A 21891-nucleotide genomic window follows, 5' to 3' on the forward strand; every position below is an offset into this window, starting at 1 on the left:
TATCTCTGTTTCTCCTCTCTGCTGCTCCTGTTGAAGATCAGCTAACACTCTCCTTAGCCAGACGGCTTGACAAGCTGCCACAATGTACTCAACTTCTGAAGTTGACAATGATGTTGTAGCTTTCTTCTTTATACTCCAAGTCACCACACATGAATCTAGAGTGAAAACATTCGCCGAAACACACTGTCTATCGTCCAATGATTTTTCGCAATCGCTATCTATGTACCCGCACAATATGAAATTATCAATTGTGGAGTGCCAAATACCAAAGTCCAAAGTTCCAGGAATGTACTACAAGACTCTCTTTTCTGCCCCAAAGTGTAACTATGAAGGTTGTTGCATAAATCTCGAAATAACACAAACATAATATACAATATCGGTTCTAGTATGCATCAATTTTATTAGACCTCCAACCAAGCTTTTGAACCTCTTTGCATCTGTCAATTGTTCTTCATTTACCTACTGCAATTTATCACCGCCGGCTTGCAATTAAGCATGCCAAATTTATTGAGTAGGTATCTAGCATATTTCCTTTGTGAAAGAAATATTCCCTCTCCAATTTGATGAACTTGAAGGCAAAGAAAGTAATGTAATAAACTCATATCTGACATCTTAAATTCATTCATCATTTGAGACTTAAACTTTTTCGGAAGAGAACGTGAAGAACTAGTGTTAATTATATCATTAACATAAAGGCATACAATAATGAAATCATTACCTTTATTCTCCCATTTTTGTGGAAGTATCCATCCATCTTGCAATATCGCGCTCGAGGGGCTTGCTTCAAGCTATACAAAGCCTTTTTGAGCTTGTACACCTTTGTTTCATCGCCCTCCTTTGTGAAACCTTCGGGTTGTGTAACATAGACTTCTTGTTGAAAGTCTCCATTGAGGAAATGCCGACTTGACATCAAATTGATAAACTACCCATTACAACTGTGCAGCAAATGCTAGAACCAACCTCACTATCTCAAATCTAGTTACTGGAGGAAATGATACTTTAAAATCAACGCCATATTGTTGTGCATACCCTTCAGCCACAAGACGATCTTTGTGCTTTTGTCGGCTACCATCAACTGCAAACTTTTTTTGAACACACACTTCAATCCAATTGCATTTTTTCCGTTTGGTAACTTCATCATTTGCGATGTTTCATTCTTTTCGATTGATTTTATTTCTTCCACAATCTTTCTTCCATACTTCTTTTCCAACAGCTTCTTCATAATTCATGAGATCTGAAACAATAAGAGCAAACTGACAAGACGTATAAAGGTTATTAGCATATTTGGGATTTGGATTTTTAAGCCTTGTTGATCTTCTTAATGGAATAATCTCATCTGAAGACTCTTCATGAGTTATTGCAATTGGCGAGCTTTGTGACACCACGGAAGAAACTGAAAGTGTACTTGAAGAGGTTGACTCTTTTCCTTCATCTTCAGTGATTCGAAGAGGCATACGAGTCTCTTGTCGCACCAGCTTTTCCCTCCAATCCCAACTTGCATTTTCATCAAATATTACATCTCTTTTAACTGAGATCTTGATATTAAAAGGGTTATACAATCAATATGCCTTGGAGTGAGTACAATAGCCAATAAAAATGCATTATTCATATTTTTCATCAAACTTTTGACAAGCTTGTGAACTTACCAAAGCATAAGCAAGACACCCAAAAATCCGTAAATGACTTACATTTGGTTTCCTACAATGCCAAGCTTCATAAGAAGTTTTATTCATAAAAACTTTTGTTGGTGAAATATTCAACAAGTAAACAGATGCTACCACAACTTCTGCCAGAACTGATTTGCGAGTTCCTTTGCTTGTAACATGCTCCTTACCATCTCCACCACAGTCTAATTCTTTCGTTCAGCTACACCATTTTGCTCAGGGGTATAAGGAGTTTTTAACTCCCTATAGATGTCATTATTTTAACAAAATAAATTGAATTTGTTGGACACGAACTCTCCTCCTCTATTTGTGCAAAGAATAGTGATACTGCAGCTACTTTGGTTACCTACCAAAGCTTTAAACACCTGAAACTTTTCAAAAGTTTCTGACATGTTTTCCAAAAAATACACCGACTCATGCGAAAACAACAAGAGATAGCGACTTTCACCTAAGGACTTAGTCTGCATAGTACCACATATGTCAACATCTTAATTCCAAACATTTAGATCTCTCCATGCTTTTCCAACAGGAAAAGATTTCCTGGTTTGTTTCCCATAAATGCACCCTTTACATAAATCAAGAGAACTAATTTTTAATATTCCAAGAACCATACCTTTATCACCTAGAAATTTAAGGTTGTTCATGTTGAGATGACTGTACCTAATGCCATAACTTTGATTCTTCCTTTGCACTTGCAACAAGGGCAAAATTTTCCATACATCTTATTTGGCGTCATGGTGATATGAACCTTTTTGCTAGACTTCTTACTTGTAATGACACAAGTATCATCTTAAAACCAAAGAGAGTATCCATTGGTCATTAGTTGCCCAGCAGTCAACAAATTATATCCTAAATCAGCTACAAATTGAACATTGTCTATCATGTTTACTTTGTCTTGATAATTGTCAATGCTTAACATGTATTTTCCTTCAACCAATAACTCTTTTGTATTGCCAAGCTTCACCTTTTTCTTTTGCTTCTCGTCAAGATCATGGAACAAAGATTTTGATACCTGTCATATGATTTGAACAACCACTGTCTACAAACCATAGATCACTTGGCTTACGGTATGTGTCAGTGCAAGCCATAAAAAAATAATTATCTTCCTCGTTTTCAGTTTCTGCAAAAATTATTTTCTGATCTTTATACCAGCAATCAACCGTTATATGTCCGTAATGCTGATAGTGTTGACATTGAATGCAATTTTTTTATGTTACCTTACTCATTGAACTGCCTATGTCCATCATTTCTTCCTCTGCCCCTTCCATAACCATGACCTCGACCAACCCGAAAGCCTCGTCTTTCTTGACCTCTACTTGTTGGACCATTATTTTCTCCATATTCTTTAACTTAGAATGCCTTCTCTTCTTTCTTTTATGTGGATCGATTAATTCTCGCCTCATGATCTTGAAGAGATCCCATCAGTTCATCAAAGGAAAAGACATATAAATCCTTGGATTCTTCTACCGCAGCAACTACGTGATCAAATTTTTGAGTTAGACTTGTCAATACTTTTCCCACAATGATCTGGTCAGTTACCTACTGTAGGATTGTCGTTGCTCATGGAAAAAAAACCAGCAATCGATTCTCCACTTATCATCATCAAGGTTTCAAAATCACGTCGAAGTTATTGTAATCTCACCACAATGACCTTTGAATCGCCTTGAAACTCTTTCTGGAGAATCGCCCAGGCTTGTTTTGATGTGGTTGTTGTTGTTATCCGTGAAAAGACACTATAATGAACAGTCTGCTGAATAAAAACCAGTGCTTTAGCATCTTTTTTCTTGTCGCTTCGTTGTTTGTTTCCTTCGTCGGGATCTGCAAATCTAAATTCTACCAAGTCCCAAAGATCTTGAGATTTTAGTATGTGTTTCATACGGATACTCCAAAATTCGTAGTTTTCTTCCTTGAAGACAGGAATGGATGGTTGTGTCACACTCAATGCACTATTGATCCTTGCCATGGCTGGCTCTAATGCCAAATTTCTTTGACAAAAAAATACAGAGAAATCTGGAAACAATAAAAAAAAGAGAAGGAAAACTGCGACTGCGTTGAAGTTTCTGATTAATTGGAAGTACAAATATAACAAAAAGGTGAACATGGTATATAGCCTTAGAGATAAACAACTAATCCTAAAATTTAGGTCTTGCAAATCACTATGACACTTAATCAACAACACTAATAAAACTTGAGTAAATATAAAAAAAATACTTAATAAAGACCCAAAGACTAGTTCTACTAAACTACCTATGTCCCAATTCAGATAATCGTTTTGAATCACTCTATTAGAGATACACCATTGAGTGCAAATTTGAGTTTTATTTCCTACAACATGTTGTTTACTAAATTGCACATAATTATTTTGTCTACGTAAATGGTGTTGCAAACTAAAATTCAACCAGTACTATACTTTTAAAAGCATGTTCATGCACCTTCGTTTGGGTTCCATTCACTTAATTAACTTTATTTAGGTATGAAATTAATTAGTTCTAATAAATTGTAGAAACATACGAAATACTAGAATCTTAGAAAGAAGCTGGAGAGAAAGATCCAAGTGCAAGCATTGAGTCAAACTGATTCAGGTATAGCAAGATAGTTCCACTGTCACATTTTTGGGAAGGGGCAATACTAATACTATTACAGTTATACAAAGAAATTCCCCTTAAAAGTGACTTATAAGTTTCCTTACAAGCTAGGAAAATTTTTTAGTTTTCAAAGGATCAATAATCCCGACCCGTGATAAAATCCTTGAGTGAAACTACCCTCTACTTGAACGCCCAATTCTTTCAACACCTTTACTAGGTCAACTTGACGGTCAATTAACGGATCACCGTCACAGCCGGTCACTAACATCTTCCATCCTTATAATTTTACTTGATCCAATAGGTTTGGGTTTAATTTGAATACTCATGATTGCGATCAGCACCTTTGGGCAATCCTAGGTCCCACATGATATCACTTATAATTGGGGGTAACATGTTGTCATTAACCATGCTTACTTCTGATTGTGTCCTCTCATTCCCACCAAAGAAAGACTTGATTTAATATCAACCCCTTGATTTCCAAAGGCTTGAGGTTGCCCCAACTCTCTGCAGCGCGTAGGCCCACGTTACACCACATTGCCTCCGGCACTCGTGCCCATTAGGAAACATTTGGAGAAATCAGCGTGGTTAGATAATAGCTCGTCGGGTTTGGTCTTGATCCAATGCAATGCTTCCATGAAATCGTCGTATGCTGCTGGAAGTCTATGCTCGGGGGCATGACGATACTCAACTGATACAACAACTGCTGGAATGTCACTAGCATTTGATGCGTAAAATCCTTGAGAGCTTGGCAAATCTACAGTTTCTACTATGAATCCTCCTCCGTGAAAATAGATCACGAGAGAACTTTAGGAGTACCGGTGGTGGAATGGAGAAGTTCACGCGGGAGGATAATACGTGCCCATGTGTTCTTTGAAAAGTTAATGGAAAAAATCTTTGGTGTAGACTAGATGGGAAGGATCATTAGATGTGTCTACTAGATAGGAGGTTCATGTAGACGTGTATGGAACCATCAGAATTACGAACCATGCCCAAATAGCCATAGGGATCAACATGAGGGTCAATTGGCATAGTGTCATGATTTTGATCAGACATGCTTGTAATAGTGTTTAGAGATGGAAGATTGTGAATGTATGAGCAGTTCTTTAAATAATTGGCAAGTCAACTCTTTGGCTTTCCTTAAGAAGAGTCAAGTGAAAGAAGGCAGCTTGACTAATTAATTACTCTCTCTGTTGAATTTTACTTGTCAATTTTGACTTGATACACTCATTAAGAAATTATTTATTGATTGATGCAAGTACTTTTCCCAAATTATTCCTACTAAATATGTCTTGAAAAACTTATTTGGAAAATAATGTTGAGGGTAAAACGCGATTTCTTTTTGTCTTTTCTTAATATGTCAAACTCAAAAGTGACAATAAAAATGAAAATCTACTTTAGAAATAAGTGACAAGTGGAGGAGTAAATATTTTCTCAAGTCCACACTAAATGATTCCTTTCAAACTTTTTTCATAATTTAAATAACTGAATTTTTAATTAATTGTTGACTTTTTTTTGTAGTTCAAAATAAGTGAATTTTTCAAAGTTCAAAATAATTGTTGAAACTAGGCCATGTAAGTGAATCCAAGAAAATAGTAACAATGCCTTTTAATTTTTGTCGTCGCTGCCATTTTTGAAACTTATGAATTCATAAAAATGAATAGTAGCTGTCATGTTTGAAACTTATGAATTCATGAATGAAAACATTCTCATGATAGGGATATGGTTGCCTTATTTCCTCCCATCTCGAATTTACTTGAAAGAAAATCAAACTGATTATGTGCTATAGTAATGAAGTCGAAAATTTTATGAGGGGGTTTAATATTTATTAAGTAATAGTTCTTAAGAATAAAAAAAAATGTGAGCGCATTAAAAATTTTAAAATCAAATTACACTATTTATATTTGACTTTTTCTCAATGAATGGATGCTCTAGAAAATTTGAAATCAAATAACTCATGAATATTAGTAATTACGTAATTTATCCTTTCTTCCGTGTGATTGAACTATTTTATGAAGCTTACATATGACATCGATAATATTTATATTTTTTTAATACATATACTACATTATCAAGTACATTTTATCTTAAGGCAAAGCGTTCTTTAAAATCTTAAAATGCTATATTTTCTTAACTTTTATTTTTGTCATACAAAAATTATGAGTCAAAGATAAATTTGAAATATAAAAGAGAAATCCAAAAAAAATCTTATCCTACAAAAAATTCCATCAGAACTCTAACTCTAGCTAGAAATTTAGCTACTCATAAAATATTGGAAAAACATAATACAAGAATCCATAACTAACACCGAAAAATAGGAAGAGAAAAAGAAAAACTCGTTGTATTATCTTTCACTCTTTTCTTTGGTTGAATTCGTTAAAAAAAATTAATCTTTTAAAACTCGTTTATGAACTATTTACAAAAGAAGTATTAAATAAAATAGTTGAATCTAAAATGGCACGACGTAGCCCCCTCAACCTGCCACGTCGCTTACGACAATAATTAAATTCTTGCTGGCTCTGTTGAAAATTTCTTTTTTTGCAATTATGTATGATAATTATTTGCCCCTCTTAGATCGTTAGTTTTCTCCTTACAACTCATTCGATAATTTTCAATTCAAGCACATTGGTATTTTTGTTCTAATTTCTATGTGAATACTACGTTCTTAAATTCCAAGCTCAATCTAAATCATTTACTTAGACGTTTACTCAAGACTCCAAAGTTTTATAATATCAGTTTCATTTTCGAAACACATTTGTTAGCTCGAGAACACTTCCTACACAACAAATTTTGAAGAATGAATTGGCTATTACCATACAAGAAAATCCTTTTGTTACCTTATACATTTTGAAATTAAGAATTTATGTTCTGAGGTATTTTGATTAAATTCGGATAAGGTTATCTATGAAGCACAAAGGAGAAGAATTGTCATTCTTGATCTGAAATCTGAATATATTTTATTTATGATGTAGATTTAAGAATGTGGTTAACAACCATCTTGGATGGTGTGTTTGCCAAATAAGTGAGAAAAATTAACTTTATTATAAAAACAAGAGATATGTCACACTTTCGATCATTAGATAATTCCAGCTCTCCAAGAAAGAAGTAAAAGTGTTCTAATAATTATGGTAAAAACCCTCTCAAATGTTATTATCACAATAGAATATGACACACAAAAAGATACTTTTCAAACCAAGGAAACATTATGGCTAAAACTAAGAAAACTGTTAAAAAAGAAGAAGGTTGGGTAAGTGCTTAGTACTTGAGACTCGAGCTATATATGTTACAGTTTTGATAAAAAATTTTATAGGTATTGAATCATAGATTCAAGATATAACGCAATTGATCACATAAAGAAGGACGACACCAATGTTTCAACAAAAAGAAATTTTTGTATGAAGATGTTCAGACTTGTGACATGGTAACTGCTATCGAGGAAATCAAATGTCATCAACAAGAAGCAAGAAAATTTTGAAATTTTCAAACTTGTGACGTGATAACTGCTATCGAGAAAATCAAAGAAGTAAATCCTCAATCGGACAATAGAAGTCTTGACATGAAGAATGTTGAAGTTGAACTCAAAGAAACAGTGTCTGAAATTATACATGTCAATGATGATCATCTTGCAAAAAGCATTGAGGGAGATGGATTTAAAATTGAAGTCTTTGGTCAATCATTTGATGTATCAAGGTCAATTACTTGTTTAGAGAAAACACTAGAAGTATCCTACAACGCCTTGTTGATTTAGAATTTGAGCACGAATGGCCTTACGATAGTTTCCAAAAAAATCTCTTTAAGAGGGAGAGTGAAAAAGATAATTTAATTTTTTTAAATTACATAGATTTTTTTAGGATAATTTCTTGAATAGTGTAGTATAATATCTAGAATAATCATTTTAAAGAAATATCTAGATACTCAAGAGTAGAAAATAAGGTTACTAGATTTTTTTTTTTTAGATTTATCTAAATAATGTGTAGATATTCTAGAGTTAGATATTTATAGTAAATTATAGAATAGTCTAGATCTTGTAATTTTTAGAATCATCCCCACACAAGTATAAGGGCTCATTTGTTTGCACTTAATGGATGTATGAATCTTAATCATTCAGATTCAGCCAATCAAGTATATTTGGTTTTTAGGTCTGAATCTGAATCATTCAGATCCAACCCATTAAGTTCATTTGTTTTATTTTTTAGTTTCATAATGAATCTGAAAAGGTCTGAACCAATCAAATATGTACGAGAGTCTTAATAACATTCAGACTCATTTAATAAGTTATCAAATAATAAATTATCGTTTCTCTGCTTTGGGCATGCCTTTTTATCTCATAACTAAAAACTCTCTCTTTTCTCAATCAAACACCATTTTCCCCCTCTTAAACTAGAAAGTTCTCATAAATTCTTTCAAGTATTTTTTTATATTAATAATTTTCTTGTATTGAAGTGTGTAAAGAACACATGTTGGAGTAATTTTTTTGGTGTATTATTGTTTATCAAGGTTTTTGAATGAAAAATATTACTCCAAATCATGATTACTAAAAACAACGACTATGCATAAATATTGAGGTCTCTTATTAGTAATTCATTGTCTTAGACCAATAATTTTATTGAGACTCTTAAATTTTCAAACTCGCTTATGAAATAACACTAATATACTCATATATTATTGTTATTGAACTATGTACATTGTAGAGGTATTTTATTATAATTTTGTTTTAAGCCATTAATTTTATTGAAACTTTATATGATCAAACCCTTTGTGATATTACACTAGACATATTATTATTTTATTTATTTATTTTAAAATCAAGCTAAGCATTTAGAATTTTTTTTTTAATCAAAATTAATATTTTGTTGAATGAAATTTTTATAATATTTTATTAATATATGTTCAATTTCACACGCACATGTCAGATATTGAAAACAAACGGAGTTAATTATTTAGTGTTCAGATTTAGAGACCATATCTTAATTTTCAGATTTGTATTCAGATCAAAACACCTAGATCTTAATGCAAATCTTAATATTCATATTCAGACCTCTAAATCTAAATGGAAACAAATGAGGCCTAAATAGGAATGGTCTTAGTCATTTGTACTAAGTCAAAGTCTTCATCCATAACAAAATTAGCATCCTCCTTTCTAGGTTTTTAATTAAATCTCCCTATCTTAGTTAACGATTTTGGCTAACAGGAGAATTGTCAAATTATAGTTTTTTCTGCTATTCTCTCTTTATATATTATTAAATGAATCTCAATTTTGAAAAGTTTTCTCGATAAAGCAAAACCACATCAAAGTTCAATTTTAATTAAATAATCGAGGTTATCTTTCTACTAGTTTTATTTAAAATCATTTTGAATATGAATTTTTTTCATTTGATTGAAATATCATATTTCCATTTTTTTTGTTAGGTATGCATCCTTCAATTGTTTTTTTGTTGGTTTATTTGTACATATGTTTCATGATTGTTGTGTTTAGGGCTATACATTGTAGGGTTAGTTCAGATTTTCAAATATCAAATCAAATCATTTGTGTCAAATTTTTATATCTATAAACTAAACCAAATCAAATCAATAAAACTAGGATTTTTCGACCTCGAGTTTTGTAAGGACCCAAAAAAAATGAATTAGGTTCAAATAGAGCCTAACATGTGAGTCGTGGTTTATAAAACCTTAAAATGGCTAATTATGATGTTAATAGGCAGTATATAGAGTTTGAGAGAGTTTGGAGGTAAAACGTACAAGAACATCCCGGGATGTTTGAAAGTTAGCCCTGAGACGTGCTAGCGTGCCTTAGTATGTTTCATGAGGTTTTAGGTTGAGTTTGGGGCTCAAATTGATAGGGATGGTTCCTAACATCTAGACGGACGTATTTAGAATGGAAAAGTCCGGGCACGACTCCCCGAGGGCCCTGCAATAGACCCTCAAGGAGGACTCCAACCATGGCCTAGACACTACCTGATCAATGTCATCGACGAGGCAATTGACGCCTCGTGCGTTGGTCGACGCCCCGTCGATGGGGAACATTGGTTGACACTTAGTTTCTTGAGAAAATCACCCAAATGATGTCTCTTTGACTAAGACGATGGACCTTCAGGACGGACCGTCGTCCAACCAACAGTCCGTCAATGGCCAACTGTCGATGCAGACTGCACTTTCTCGCAGTTCACTATAAAGTGGAGGGGTGAATTGAAAAATTCACCCCACATCCAAATAAATGCATGGGCGGTTATTTTAGGTAGTTTTAGGTATTATATGACTATTTAAACAATAAAAAGATCCCCTAGACTCTAGAATCCAAATCAAAAACCTCTCTCTCGCATTAGAACTCTCAAGAACACCATTGGAGAAGAAGAAGAATTGAGAGCAGCAGCTTAGGACAATTTCTCCAAGGATTCAAGATAAGATTAAGGCTCTGATATAAGGTATGTGTATCTTATTCATTCATGGATTCTTCCATTCATGAATTCCCCTAGTTTCCCTTTAATTGTGAATCAAAAGAACCCCAATCTAGAGAGGGTTGTGACTGCATTGTGGGTAAGGATTGATTGTGATCCCAATCTAGTGGGTAACATTCAATGATGTTTATATGATGATTATACACTTTTTTTTATGGATTTTTCATGGTGAATTACGATAATTGTGTTTGAGGGTGATCATAATGATCTTAGGCCATTAGAGACTTGATGAAGGTTTTGTGTTGATATTTCTTAACTTGATTAAATTCTATATTAATTGATGATGATTGGTTCATCTAAGCATGAATTTGACTAGGTTTGATGAATTGGGATTGGTCTTGATTGAATTGAACCCTAAAGTATGAACTATGGCTATATTCACCTAGTATTGAAGAATGTGAGAAGAAAGCTAAGGCTAGAAGACTCTATAATCTACCTATGAATAAAGATAGAATGAATTGATGAATAATGAACCTTAGGATGGTTTTGTTGGCTGTAGATTTAGGATGGTTGATTGAAAGTAATAGAATTCACTTCAGCATGGAGAGATTGCCTAGGACATTCCTCCACAAAAGAAGGTTGAGCAAGGCTTGACAAGTAAACCTTGGAGTATATGCTTGACTCCAAGTGGATATGCAAAGTGAAACGGATAGTCTAGCAAGGGTCCGGACTCCAAGCAGAAAGGAGAGCCACACCTAGTAGTTGTGATAACTATCCCATTAGGTCTTGTGAAGCAGGAATCCTTCAAGTAGTAGAGTCAAGGTATCCTAGTAGAGATCTTCATATCCTATGAACTTAGACATGCTTGAGAAGCATCTCGTAGTGTTCATAAGCAATGAATGAACTTAGACATGCCCAAGGGGTATCTCGTAGTGTTCATAATGTGTGAATGAACTTAGACATGCCCAAGGGGAATCTCGTAATGTTCATAATGTGTGAATGAACTTAGACATGCATAAGGGGTATCTCGTAGTGTTCATGATTATTAAGGTATCAAGACATACCTTAAAAAGTATCTCGTAGGATCCATATGATTAAGGAACTTAGACATGCTTAAAGAAGTATCTCATAGTGTTTAAAAGATAAAGATAGGGGCTAGGCTCCAAAGTAAGAGTAGTAAAGAAAGGGTCCAAAAGTAGTACCTTGCATAAATGGTGGTATGGGACATCATGAGTGCATTGCATAAGGTATAACCTAGGGTCACTAAAGAAGAAGAGATTGAATATAGGATTTGACTAGAGTTGCCTTTCCTAGTAAAGTAGACTAAAGATGAGAGGATCTTAATAAATGAAGTTAAGAGATGGTAAAGCTATGGAGGGTGAACATGTTAAGGATGACTTCAAGATAGGCTTAGTATATGGAGTAGTATGGGCTGCCTCATGTACATTGCACAAGCATGTCTTGAGGGAATCATAAGAGCGTAGTGCTCTTAGAATGAAGTAAGGCTACTAGAGACTTAATGAAACAAGATATGGTGACTTCAAGATATGCTAGTGTGTGAGGTAATATGGGATGCTTCACATGCATTGCACATGATGAACTAATGTCTTAATTATGAAAGTGGATTATGATCAAGAATGACCAAAGAGATGTACTTACCTTTGGTAGTAGTATGGGATGCTACCTTAGCCTTGCACTAGTATACTTGGAGGTAGCTTGTGATGTAGTTCACTTGAGTAAGAAGGACAAATACGTAAGTATGTACTCTTATGTGTTTTAAGATACTTTAATATACTTATGATGTGTATGTAATGCTTATGTCTTTATCTTTTATGATTATGTCTCTTATTGACTAACCCTTTGACATATCTTATGTTTGGTGTGATAGTTTTCATACTTAGTACATATCGTACTAACGCATATAGCATACATGTTGTCCATGTAGGGTCTTGATAAGGTTGAGTTGTTTTGAAGGGTAGAGTTGCAAGGTTTCCAAGAAGAGAATATTGGTGAGTCCTCATAGCATCCAAGGATACCACCACTATGATGTCTTTTTTATTCTTTCATGTTTTTAGACTTTTATGGGCCGTGACCCAAGACTATTGTACTCGTTATGTCGTATATGGTTTATGAGACATATGTTAGACGTTTTATGAAATAACTTCCATATTATGTTTTTGAAAGAAAGGTTTTAATTTCGTGTATTATTCATATATATGCAATGAATGATGTTCAAGGGCTTGTACAAGAACTCCGAGAGGTCAAGTACGTCATGTTGTGACCTAAAATGCCCTAATTTCTAGGGTGTACATGCGGGTCGTGACAAGTTTTTTTCAATCTTTTCTGGTTTTCGGATTTTTCCACTAAAGTATTCATACAAACATATAATTTACTTATACTTCAAATATTTCTTCAGTCCTACTAAAATACAACTATCTATGGTATTCCTTAAGAATATAAATCAAACCATGATATGATTAATGACACTAAAATGTCCAAAAATATAATAATAATAATAATAATAATAATAATAATAATAATAATAATAATAATAACGAAATTGCGTAAAACAAATATTGCAAATTAACAAGCTAAGTCATAATGAAAATGATCATGCTAAAACAATTTTAATAAGTATTAGTTACATGACTAAATATTAAAGAAAATTAAAATTAGATTATGTATTTTAATTGTCTAAACTAATGTAAAACCAAAGAACGAATATTCAATATTATTGTCATTCTTAGGGTTAAATTGATTTTCTTTTTTGCATTAGTATTAATTTTATTTTGATTTACGTTTTATTATAATTACCAATATCTATGCACTTCTTTATGGAACCATTCAAAATTCTAAGTTTCAAACTTTAAATAATATATTAAAAGATAAAAACTATGAAAAAATTATAAGAAATATTTAAAAAATATATCAAAGTAAATATTTTTATGTATAAAATAAAATTTTAAAATTATATATATAATGTCAGGTTGGTTTGATCTCGGGTTGATTTTTCTAAGTTAAATCAAATTAACCCAAATATAATCGGATCTTTTTTCAACACCAAACTAAATCAAATCAACCACTAATAGAATTTTTATCTTAATTTGCAATTTGGTTCGATTTTTGGTTCAATTTTATACATCCCTAGTTGTACCTCTTGATGTTTAGTTAAATAGGTCAAAGTTTTCATTGATTTCTTAAAGCCATCACTATGTGCTATTTACTTACATGGCATAGAATCCATTCTAAGTCCATTGTACGGCATGTTGCCATTAACAATAATACTAAAATATTTGGTGAAATTTCATGAGTGGGGTGTGAAAAGCGTAAAATATATATAAATCTTACTATTTTTTATGGAGATAGAGAGACTATTTTCAAAAGACTCTCGGCTCGAATGTAACAATCCCAAATATAAAGGAGAAAATATAGCAAGTCACAAATAAATAGTGCAAAGTCTACCAAAAGGGAGCAACATATATTCAACAATAAAACAATGCAATGATCAAAAAACAATAAACAACATACTACGATAGATTATTGAAAACAATAATAGATAGGGATGAATATCAAAACAAGAACTACAGTAATACAACTAGTACAAGGTAAAATACATGTTATCCTAACACTACTGAGTACACTACTTACTAATCTCGTACCCTAATATGTGTCCACCACCTTCCTGTCTAAGGTCGTGTTATCAATAATCAGAAGTTGTGCCATATCTTATCTTATTACCTCTCCGCAATACTTTTTAATTTTACTTATGTCTCTCCTTGTGTAAGACCCCGAAAATGACTTAGGCTAAATAGAGCCTAACATGTTGGTATTGATGTTCTAAGGTCCTAAATATGTCTAATATATGGTATATAGGCAGTAGCTAAAGTATTAGAGGAGTTGGAAGTCAAACGTCAAGGAACGACCAAGACGTTCGACGACTAAGTCACCTTAATGTATAAAATGTGGTTCTATGTGTTTATGTGTGTTTCATAGTGTTTTAAGGTTCTTAATAGAGTTAATATAGCATTTATATCCAGTAGTTAAAGTTTCGGAAGTTTGGAGGTCAAACGACCAAGAACGTCCAAGGTGTTTGAAAGATATGCCTTGAGTCGACCTTGTACGTCTAGGCGAGTTTCGTCGAGTTTTACGTGTTCATTTTGGATTAAATTCATGTGAGAGGTGTTAAACTTATAGATGATCGTATTTTAGTTGGAAACGTCTGGGAAATTATCCCCAAGGACCATCTAAGGGTCCTTTAGGAAGGACAAATCATTGTGCAGGATGTCCGAGGCAAACCCTGGCGACGGAGCAGTCAACGGCCAGTCGTGGCTGTGACACCCCGTCAAAGGGTCCCGTTGTGAGGGACTTAGCTAAGGGTGAAAACAGGAAGCTTGTTCCGCTACTGTTTCCACCGATGGAGGCCTGTGACGGCCCGTCGAGGTGGTGACGCCCCGTCAAGGGCAGGCGTCGCACGACCTGCCTTCCTGCACAGGTGCTATTGTCCACTTAGGGGTGAATTGGTAAATTCACCCCACTTTTAAATTAAGTCATGGACGGTTTATTAAGGGTCTTTTCGATATTTTAATTAAGTATATAAAGGGTAATCACATGGAAGACCTAATTCTTCAAAATCATAAACCCAAAACACTTAGAAAATATTCAAAAACCTCCATTGAAGTCCAACATGAAGAGGCAGCTTGGTGAGGGGTTTTGCGTCAAAATTCTTCATGAAAGTGAAGAATTATCATCCTTGAGGTATGGCTATTGATCCTTGAAACTTGTTTCATCAAGGAGCCCAATTCTCAACATGTTTTTCAAAGTTTTCTAAAGTGAATTGTTCAATTTCATGATTCTACCATAGGTTCTTGCATAAATGATTTCTAAACATTGAATTATGATATGATTGTTATTGTATTGATGATTTCAATCTAAATTACCTATGAACCCATGAATTTGGATGAACCCTAGTTTTTGACTATAATGTGGGTTACTTGATATTAAGCTAAGATTGATGAACTGTTACGTAGTTTCTTATGGGCTTTCTAATGATATAAGAATTATATTCAATTGTTATCTAATTGGTCCTATATTGTTAAACCTAGAGTGAATTGATAGAGATTTCATTGGATTATATGATTATTGCTTGAATTGTTGGTTATGGCCTTGGGTAAGGGCCTTGTGATGCTGAATTGGACGATTTAGCATTGAATTGAAGTGTGAATAAGGGAATGAAGGTATGCTGCCCCGATTTCTCTAATTTGATATTAATCATACTTCGACTCTATGGTGATTGGTATGGTTCACTTATGGTGGCGGTGTTATGTGTTTTACTTGCAATTGACGTGGCCTTGTCGGCGTTACTTTATGCAATATTATGAGCATGGCCTTATTGGCAACTACTTAAAGTTATGTGGCTATCTGTGTAGTTTGATTGTGTGAAGCATGACGTTATCTATCTACATGTGAAGTTATATAGTCTCATATATATATAGCCTTAAGTGATCATGTTAGACTATGACTTTGACATTATGATTATAGTGTTAGGTTAAGTCTTGGTTATTCCTAATTGACTTTATGAGTCTATGTGGAGTATATTAATGATGTTATGATGACATATATGATGACTTGAAGATGTTAGGCTATTTTAGAGGTGTTTCTAGAATGACTTGTACTATGTATTAAAAGTGAAGTATGTAATGTCTTGTCTTGATTGACTTGTATATCTAGCTTGATATATATATATGATATGAATATGCGATGTCTTGATTTAGTGTGTTAGAGCTCTTAGTCTTGAATGTATGAATGACATGTGACTTTAAATGATGATATGAGAGTCTATTATGTGAAAACATTGATGTAAGGGTAAGGTTAAGATTGATTGAAGTGTAAGTCATAATAGTGTCCTTCAAAGTAAAGGAATGATGGACTTAAGGTTAGTTGGATGGAACAGCATCATATTAATCCTTAGGAAAGTCATCATGAGCTTCTTGTCGACATTATGAGGTAGCCTAGTGGACCTTCCTTGGTAGGTTAAATGTGATTGGGTTATGAACTAGTTATGGAACCCTTTTATGTGAACCTAATGTATGAATTACTCTATGAGAACGAAGGCTAGAACCGAGTGAGTATGGTAAGGGAAGTATTTCTAGTTAAGTATGAGACTAGAATACAAAGAAGTTCCTTAACCATGTGCCTACATGGGATGTGTCTAAGTTCTACCATTGGCAAGAAGAACAACTTCATCGGAGTAGGATAGAACTCCGGATTCCATGTCTTGATATCATGGTCTATGTCAGTTGTTGCCTATTCTCATCATATGGAATACCTATTAGCATTTGAGGAGTTTATGGAGTTTAGGTGGTGGTATGGGACGCTATCTAGACATTGCACAATAGACTTTGAAGGTGTTATGTGGAGTTCCTAGGTCTTGTTCAAGACCATTATTTGAATGTCCTTTATGTGATGTATGAGTCTTAATCAACTAATGAAATAATGAATTATGTTAAGGAGTATGTAAATAAATGAGTACCTAATCTAAAGTGACTTAAGGATTTCTTAGCTAAAGCGTGAAGAGGGCATAAAGGATTATCTCTTCATGTCTTATCTTTGGAAGTCTTGAGTATGACTCTAGTTAGGGAAGTTGGTTGATTTTGTGGACATGATCTAAGCCTTAGGTAGTCTTAAGGACTATTTAGGTAATCTTGAAGAGGTCACTATGGACATTATCTTCTTGATTTACTTAAGTAGGTCTTTTGATAGCCTTTGGGAAGAGAATGTCATATCATCTATGTGTTGGTGATTTATGTGAGCATGATTCTATCTTAAGGAGTCTATTGGATCTCTTAAGTGTGTGTGTGAGGGATTGTATGGGCGGTCGCTTCACAACTCACTCAAGTGAGACTTAGAGTTCACCTTTGGTAGAAGAATCTTACCTTGATGTTTATGATTGCTTTGTAAGTATGTATGCGACTCATTATAGGTAATCTTAAGGGTCGTTTAAGCACATCTAGAGAGGGTGTATGGGCGGTCTCTCTTTGTGTGACTTAAGTGAATCTTAGGATGACTTTAAGTGAGGAAATTACATGCTAGAAGTATCTTATGTGTTTCTAAATTGATTTATGATGTTATTATGATAAAAATATGATTTTTAAATGAAAAGATGCATATTTCCAATAAAGTCCTTTTTCATGATTTTTATGCATAAGCCATACTTAGTACATGTGGTTGTACTAACTCCATACTTCTATCTATATAGTTCTTGGTAGGTCAAGAGCTTTGAGAAGTGAAGACTTGGACTTAGAAGATTGTTCAAGGGAAGTTGAAGTATGTCCTCACTTGACTCGAGGGCATATATATGTCTTTTATGTTTCTTATTGAAGTATTGTAATAGACTAAGTATTTCTATATTTGTAATTTGAAGTATGGGTTGTGTCCCTAGTATTTCTGTGTCTTAAGATGATGAGATTGAGACGTAGTATTTCCTATTACTTTTATATGAAAGATATTTTGAAGACTATACTATGTTTTGTGAAAAGTTTTAATTCCGCACTACTTTCACTATGTATATGAAATGAATGATATGAAAGGGCTTTTCTAAGAACTCCGAGAGTTCGACGACGCTAGTTACAATCCAAGATTGTACCCTAACTTTTAGGGTATGGTTTCGGGTTGTGAGGTATCCTTTTATAACCAATCTCTTGCACCTCTTCATTGGTGCATCAACGCATCTCTACTTCACATTTCCAAACCATCTCAATCTCATTGTTTTCTCATCCACTGAGGTGGTCATTCCCACCTTATTCTAAAACTCTTATTTCTAATCTTAATGCTCCTAGTATGACCATACATCTACCCTAGCATCCTCATTTGTTGAACATGAGAGTTTTTGACTGGCCAACATGTCGATTTAACCATCACTTTATAGAACTTACGTTTGAGTTTAAATGGTACCTTCTTATCACACAAGACTCCGAGGCAAACCTCCACTTCATCCATATCGCACTAATACGATGTGCAGTATCCTGATCGATGTTTCCACACCTCTGGATTATAGACCCAGGGTACTTGAATTTATCTCTCTTGAGGATATTTTGAGTGTCAAACCTCACTTCCACACCTTCCTCATGCATCGCCTGAATTTACACTCTACATGGCCTGTCTTGGTCCTGCTCAACCTGAACCCTTTAGTATCAAAAGTTTGTCTCCACATATCTAGCTTAGCATTAACTCCATTGTGTATCTTATCAATTGGTACTACTACGTCATCCTCAAATAACATACACCAAGGCACCTCATCTTAAATGTCTCACATCAATTCATCCATCACCAAGGTAAATATAAACAAACTAAGAGTTGATCCCTCATGTAACCTCATTTCCACTAGGAAGTGCTCCGAGTATCCTTCCGTCGTTCTTACTTAGTTTTATCTTCTCCTTATATGTCCTTTATCGCCCGAATATGTGCCACCAATACACCTCTTACCTCCAAACATTGCCACAAGACTTCCCTTTTGAAATTTTATCATGGGCCTTCTCAAGGTCAATAAACATTATATGCAAATCTCTTTGCTTTTCTTAATACTTTTCCATCAGTTTCCTCACAAGATGGATGACCTCTGTGATTTCCATTAAAATACTTCAAAAGAAAGTTTAAAGGTGACATGGCAAGGCTCGAAACCTTCCTCAAATTCTTTCTACTAGATTCTTATAAGATAAAAATTATCCGACTTCATGGGACATATTCTTGGACCCCATTAGCTTAGGGGTGACAATTTTTGCCTATATTAATGAAATAAGTTCATTTAATTTATATTTAATGGTTTGGATCACTAATATTTTAATTGAGTAAACATGAATGTCAAACTATTTTTAGAGTCCTACAAATATGATCAAAATGGATAAAATATAAGTATTCATATAGACTCATAATAGATCACTCATATCTCTTCTACGCAAAAAAAAAATAATTGTGCTAAAAAAATTAGTACTAATTTTTAATTTTAAAAATATTAATTTATTTTTTAAAAAAAAATTGGAAGGTGAGTGGAGTTGAGATGGGGTGTTGGCTGGCAGGAAAAAGATATTATTAAAAAAACATACAAAACTTTTAAGTACGGATGGGTGGGAGAGGGGGTGGGGTATGGTGGATGACTGAGTGGAAGGTGGGGCGGGGTGAGGGGTATTGGGTGGGTTGTGGCTGAGAGGAGGGAGGGTAGGAGTTGGTGAGGGAGGGTAGAACTTTTTATTTTTTTATGAAAAACATAAAAAAAATTGGGGAGGGGTGCGGTGGAGAGGGGTTGGGGTAGAATTTTTTTTTTTTAAAAAAAATGAAAACAATTAAGGGTGGATAGGTGAAGGTGGAGGTGGGGGTGGGGGAGGGGGATGAGGGCGATGTGAGGGTTAGAAAAATAAAATTATGGGCGAGTGAGTTGGAGGTAGGGGGTGGGAGTGAATAGAATCTAAAATTAGTTTAGAAATTTAAAACACATAAATTCATTTTTTAGTTCTCCAATCAATATGAATAAAATATGGTGTAAACTTATATCCAATCTATCCATTAATTATCCGAATCATATTTACCCATATACAATATGGACGGATTGGGTAATTGCCCATATTTGTTCAAACCATTTTCAACTCATCCAAATCCAACTATTGTCACCCATACATTAGTTATTGTCAGTAAGAAAAACAACTGCGACAAATATAGTTACTCTTGAAGAAAGAGGTTGGTCTTTCTGAAGCATACTTGGGGCATTTCCAACCCAAACACCAAATTGTGTACTCAACTCCAACCCATTGCATCAAATTTTACACCAAAAAGAATATTTTTCTCTCTCTTTATTATTATATTATTATTTCTTATTTCATTTATATTTTCTTATTTCATAACACAAATTCTTTCTAAAACATTCACCATATATAATTCATATTATTTCCTTATATAATCTTTTAATATAAAATTATTGTGTATCATAATTTTTTAAATAATATAAATTGCTAACAAATATTATACCTTATATATAATAATGAATAATACAAATAAAAGTGAAATTATCAATGAAATACAATTAAATGAACATTACATGATTGAAAAATTATTTTAAATTCTACATAAATATTCAACTTTCAAGATCACTACGGTGCTCTCATAAATGCTCTATTAATACATTATGTAGTCCAAAATGAAACATAGAGCTTTGAAGTTTAAAGAATTTAAAGAAGAAAATAAAATTATATTAATGAATGTTGATGGTATTGCTAATTCAAATGTTCGCGAATTTGTTCGACAAGAACAAAGTCGAATAATGGAAAAAAAAGAAAAGTCAACAATTTCAGCAGCCGCAACCACAACCACAGCAATTTCGACCCCATACAATTCATATTTTAATAGTATTGATGAATCGGGAAAGAATCTATCAGATTATTCAATTATTATTGTAATTCTTTTAAATTATTGTGTTTTGTTGTATTTTTTAAAATTACTATGAATTTTATATTTCCATTTTGATGTATATCAATTACTACTTTGTTGAATGTTTATTATTTTCTGTTATTTTTAAACATTTTATTATTTGTTTAAAAATTTATATGTTTGCATTTTTAATTTTTGTGAAGGTAAATTGCAGTTTATATAATTTATAGTAAAATTAGCATAAGTTTAATTTTTAAAATAAGTCATATATAGAAAAATTAATTTATAAAAAATTAATTTAATATCTAACATAAATATTATAAAAATATTACAAAATAAATAATTAAATATACAAGAGATTTAATTAAAATATATTAAAGGGAAAATGCACAAGTACCCCCTCAACCTATGTCCGAAATCCCAGAGACACATTTAGGGCCCGTTTTGATGGGCTTAATAAAAGCAGCTTTAAAAAAGTACTTTTCAAAGTGTTGAAACTTATTTTTAAAATAAGCAATTATGTGTTTGGATAAAAGTGCTGAAGTTGCTATGCCAAACGTGAAAAGGGAAAAATGGAAGAAAGAGATGTTAGGGTTATGTGGGTAATTTGGAGATTGTATAAAAATATTAAGGGCAAAAAGATAAAAATGTGGTCAACTTAAAACAGTTTATAAGTTAAAAAAAAAAAACACCCCTACCCCAGCTTTTAACTTTTGGCTTAAAATAAGTTTTTTTTTTAACTTAAAATAAATTATTTTGAGTATTGCCAAATAGCTAAATAAGTCAAAAATCAGCTTTTAAGTCAGTTTGACCAGCTTTTAAGCTGAGCCAAACGGG

The 21891-nt window shown here is 33.3% G+C and overlaps 1 pseudogene; it reads right to left on the reverse strand.

The window, feature by feature from the left end:
* Positions 1-4226: 4226 nt before the first annotated feature.
* LOC107025753 lies at positions 4227-5302 on the reverse strand (annotated as a pseudogene).
* Between the last annotated feature and the right edge of the window lie 16589 nt (positions 5303-21891).

The sequence above is a fragment of the Solanum pennellii genome, chromosome 7 (genome assembly GCF_001406875.1).
Source record: "Solanum pennellii chromosome 7, SPENNV200".
NCBI classification, from domain to species: Eukaryota; Viridiplantae; Streptophyta; class Magnoliopsida; order Solanales; family Solanaceae; genus Solanum; species Solanum pennellii.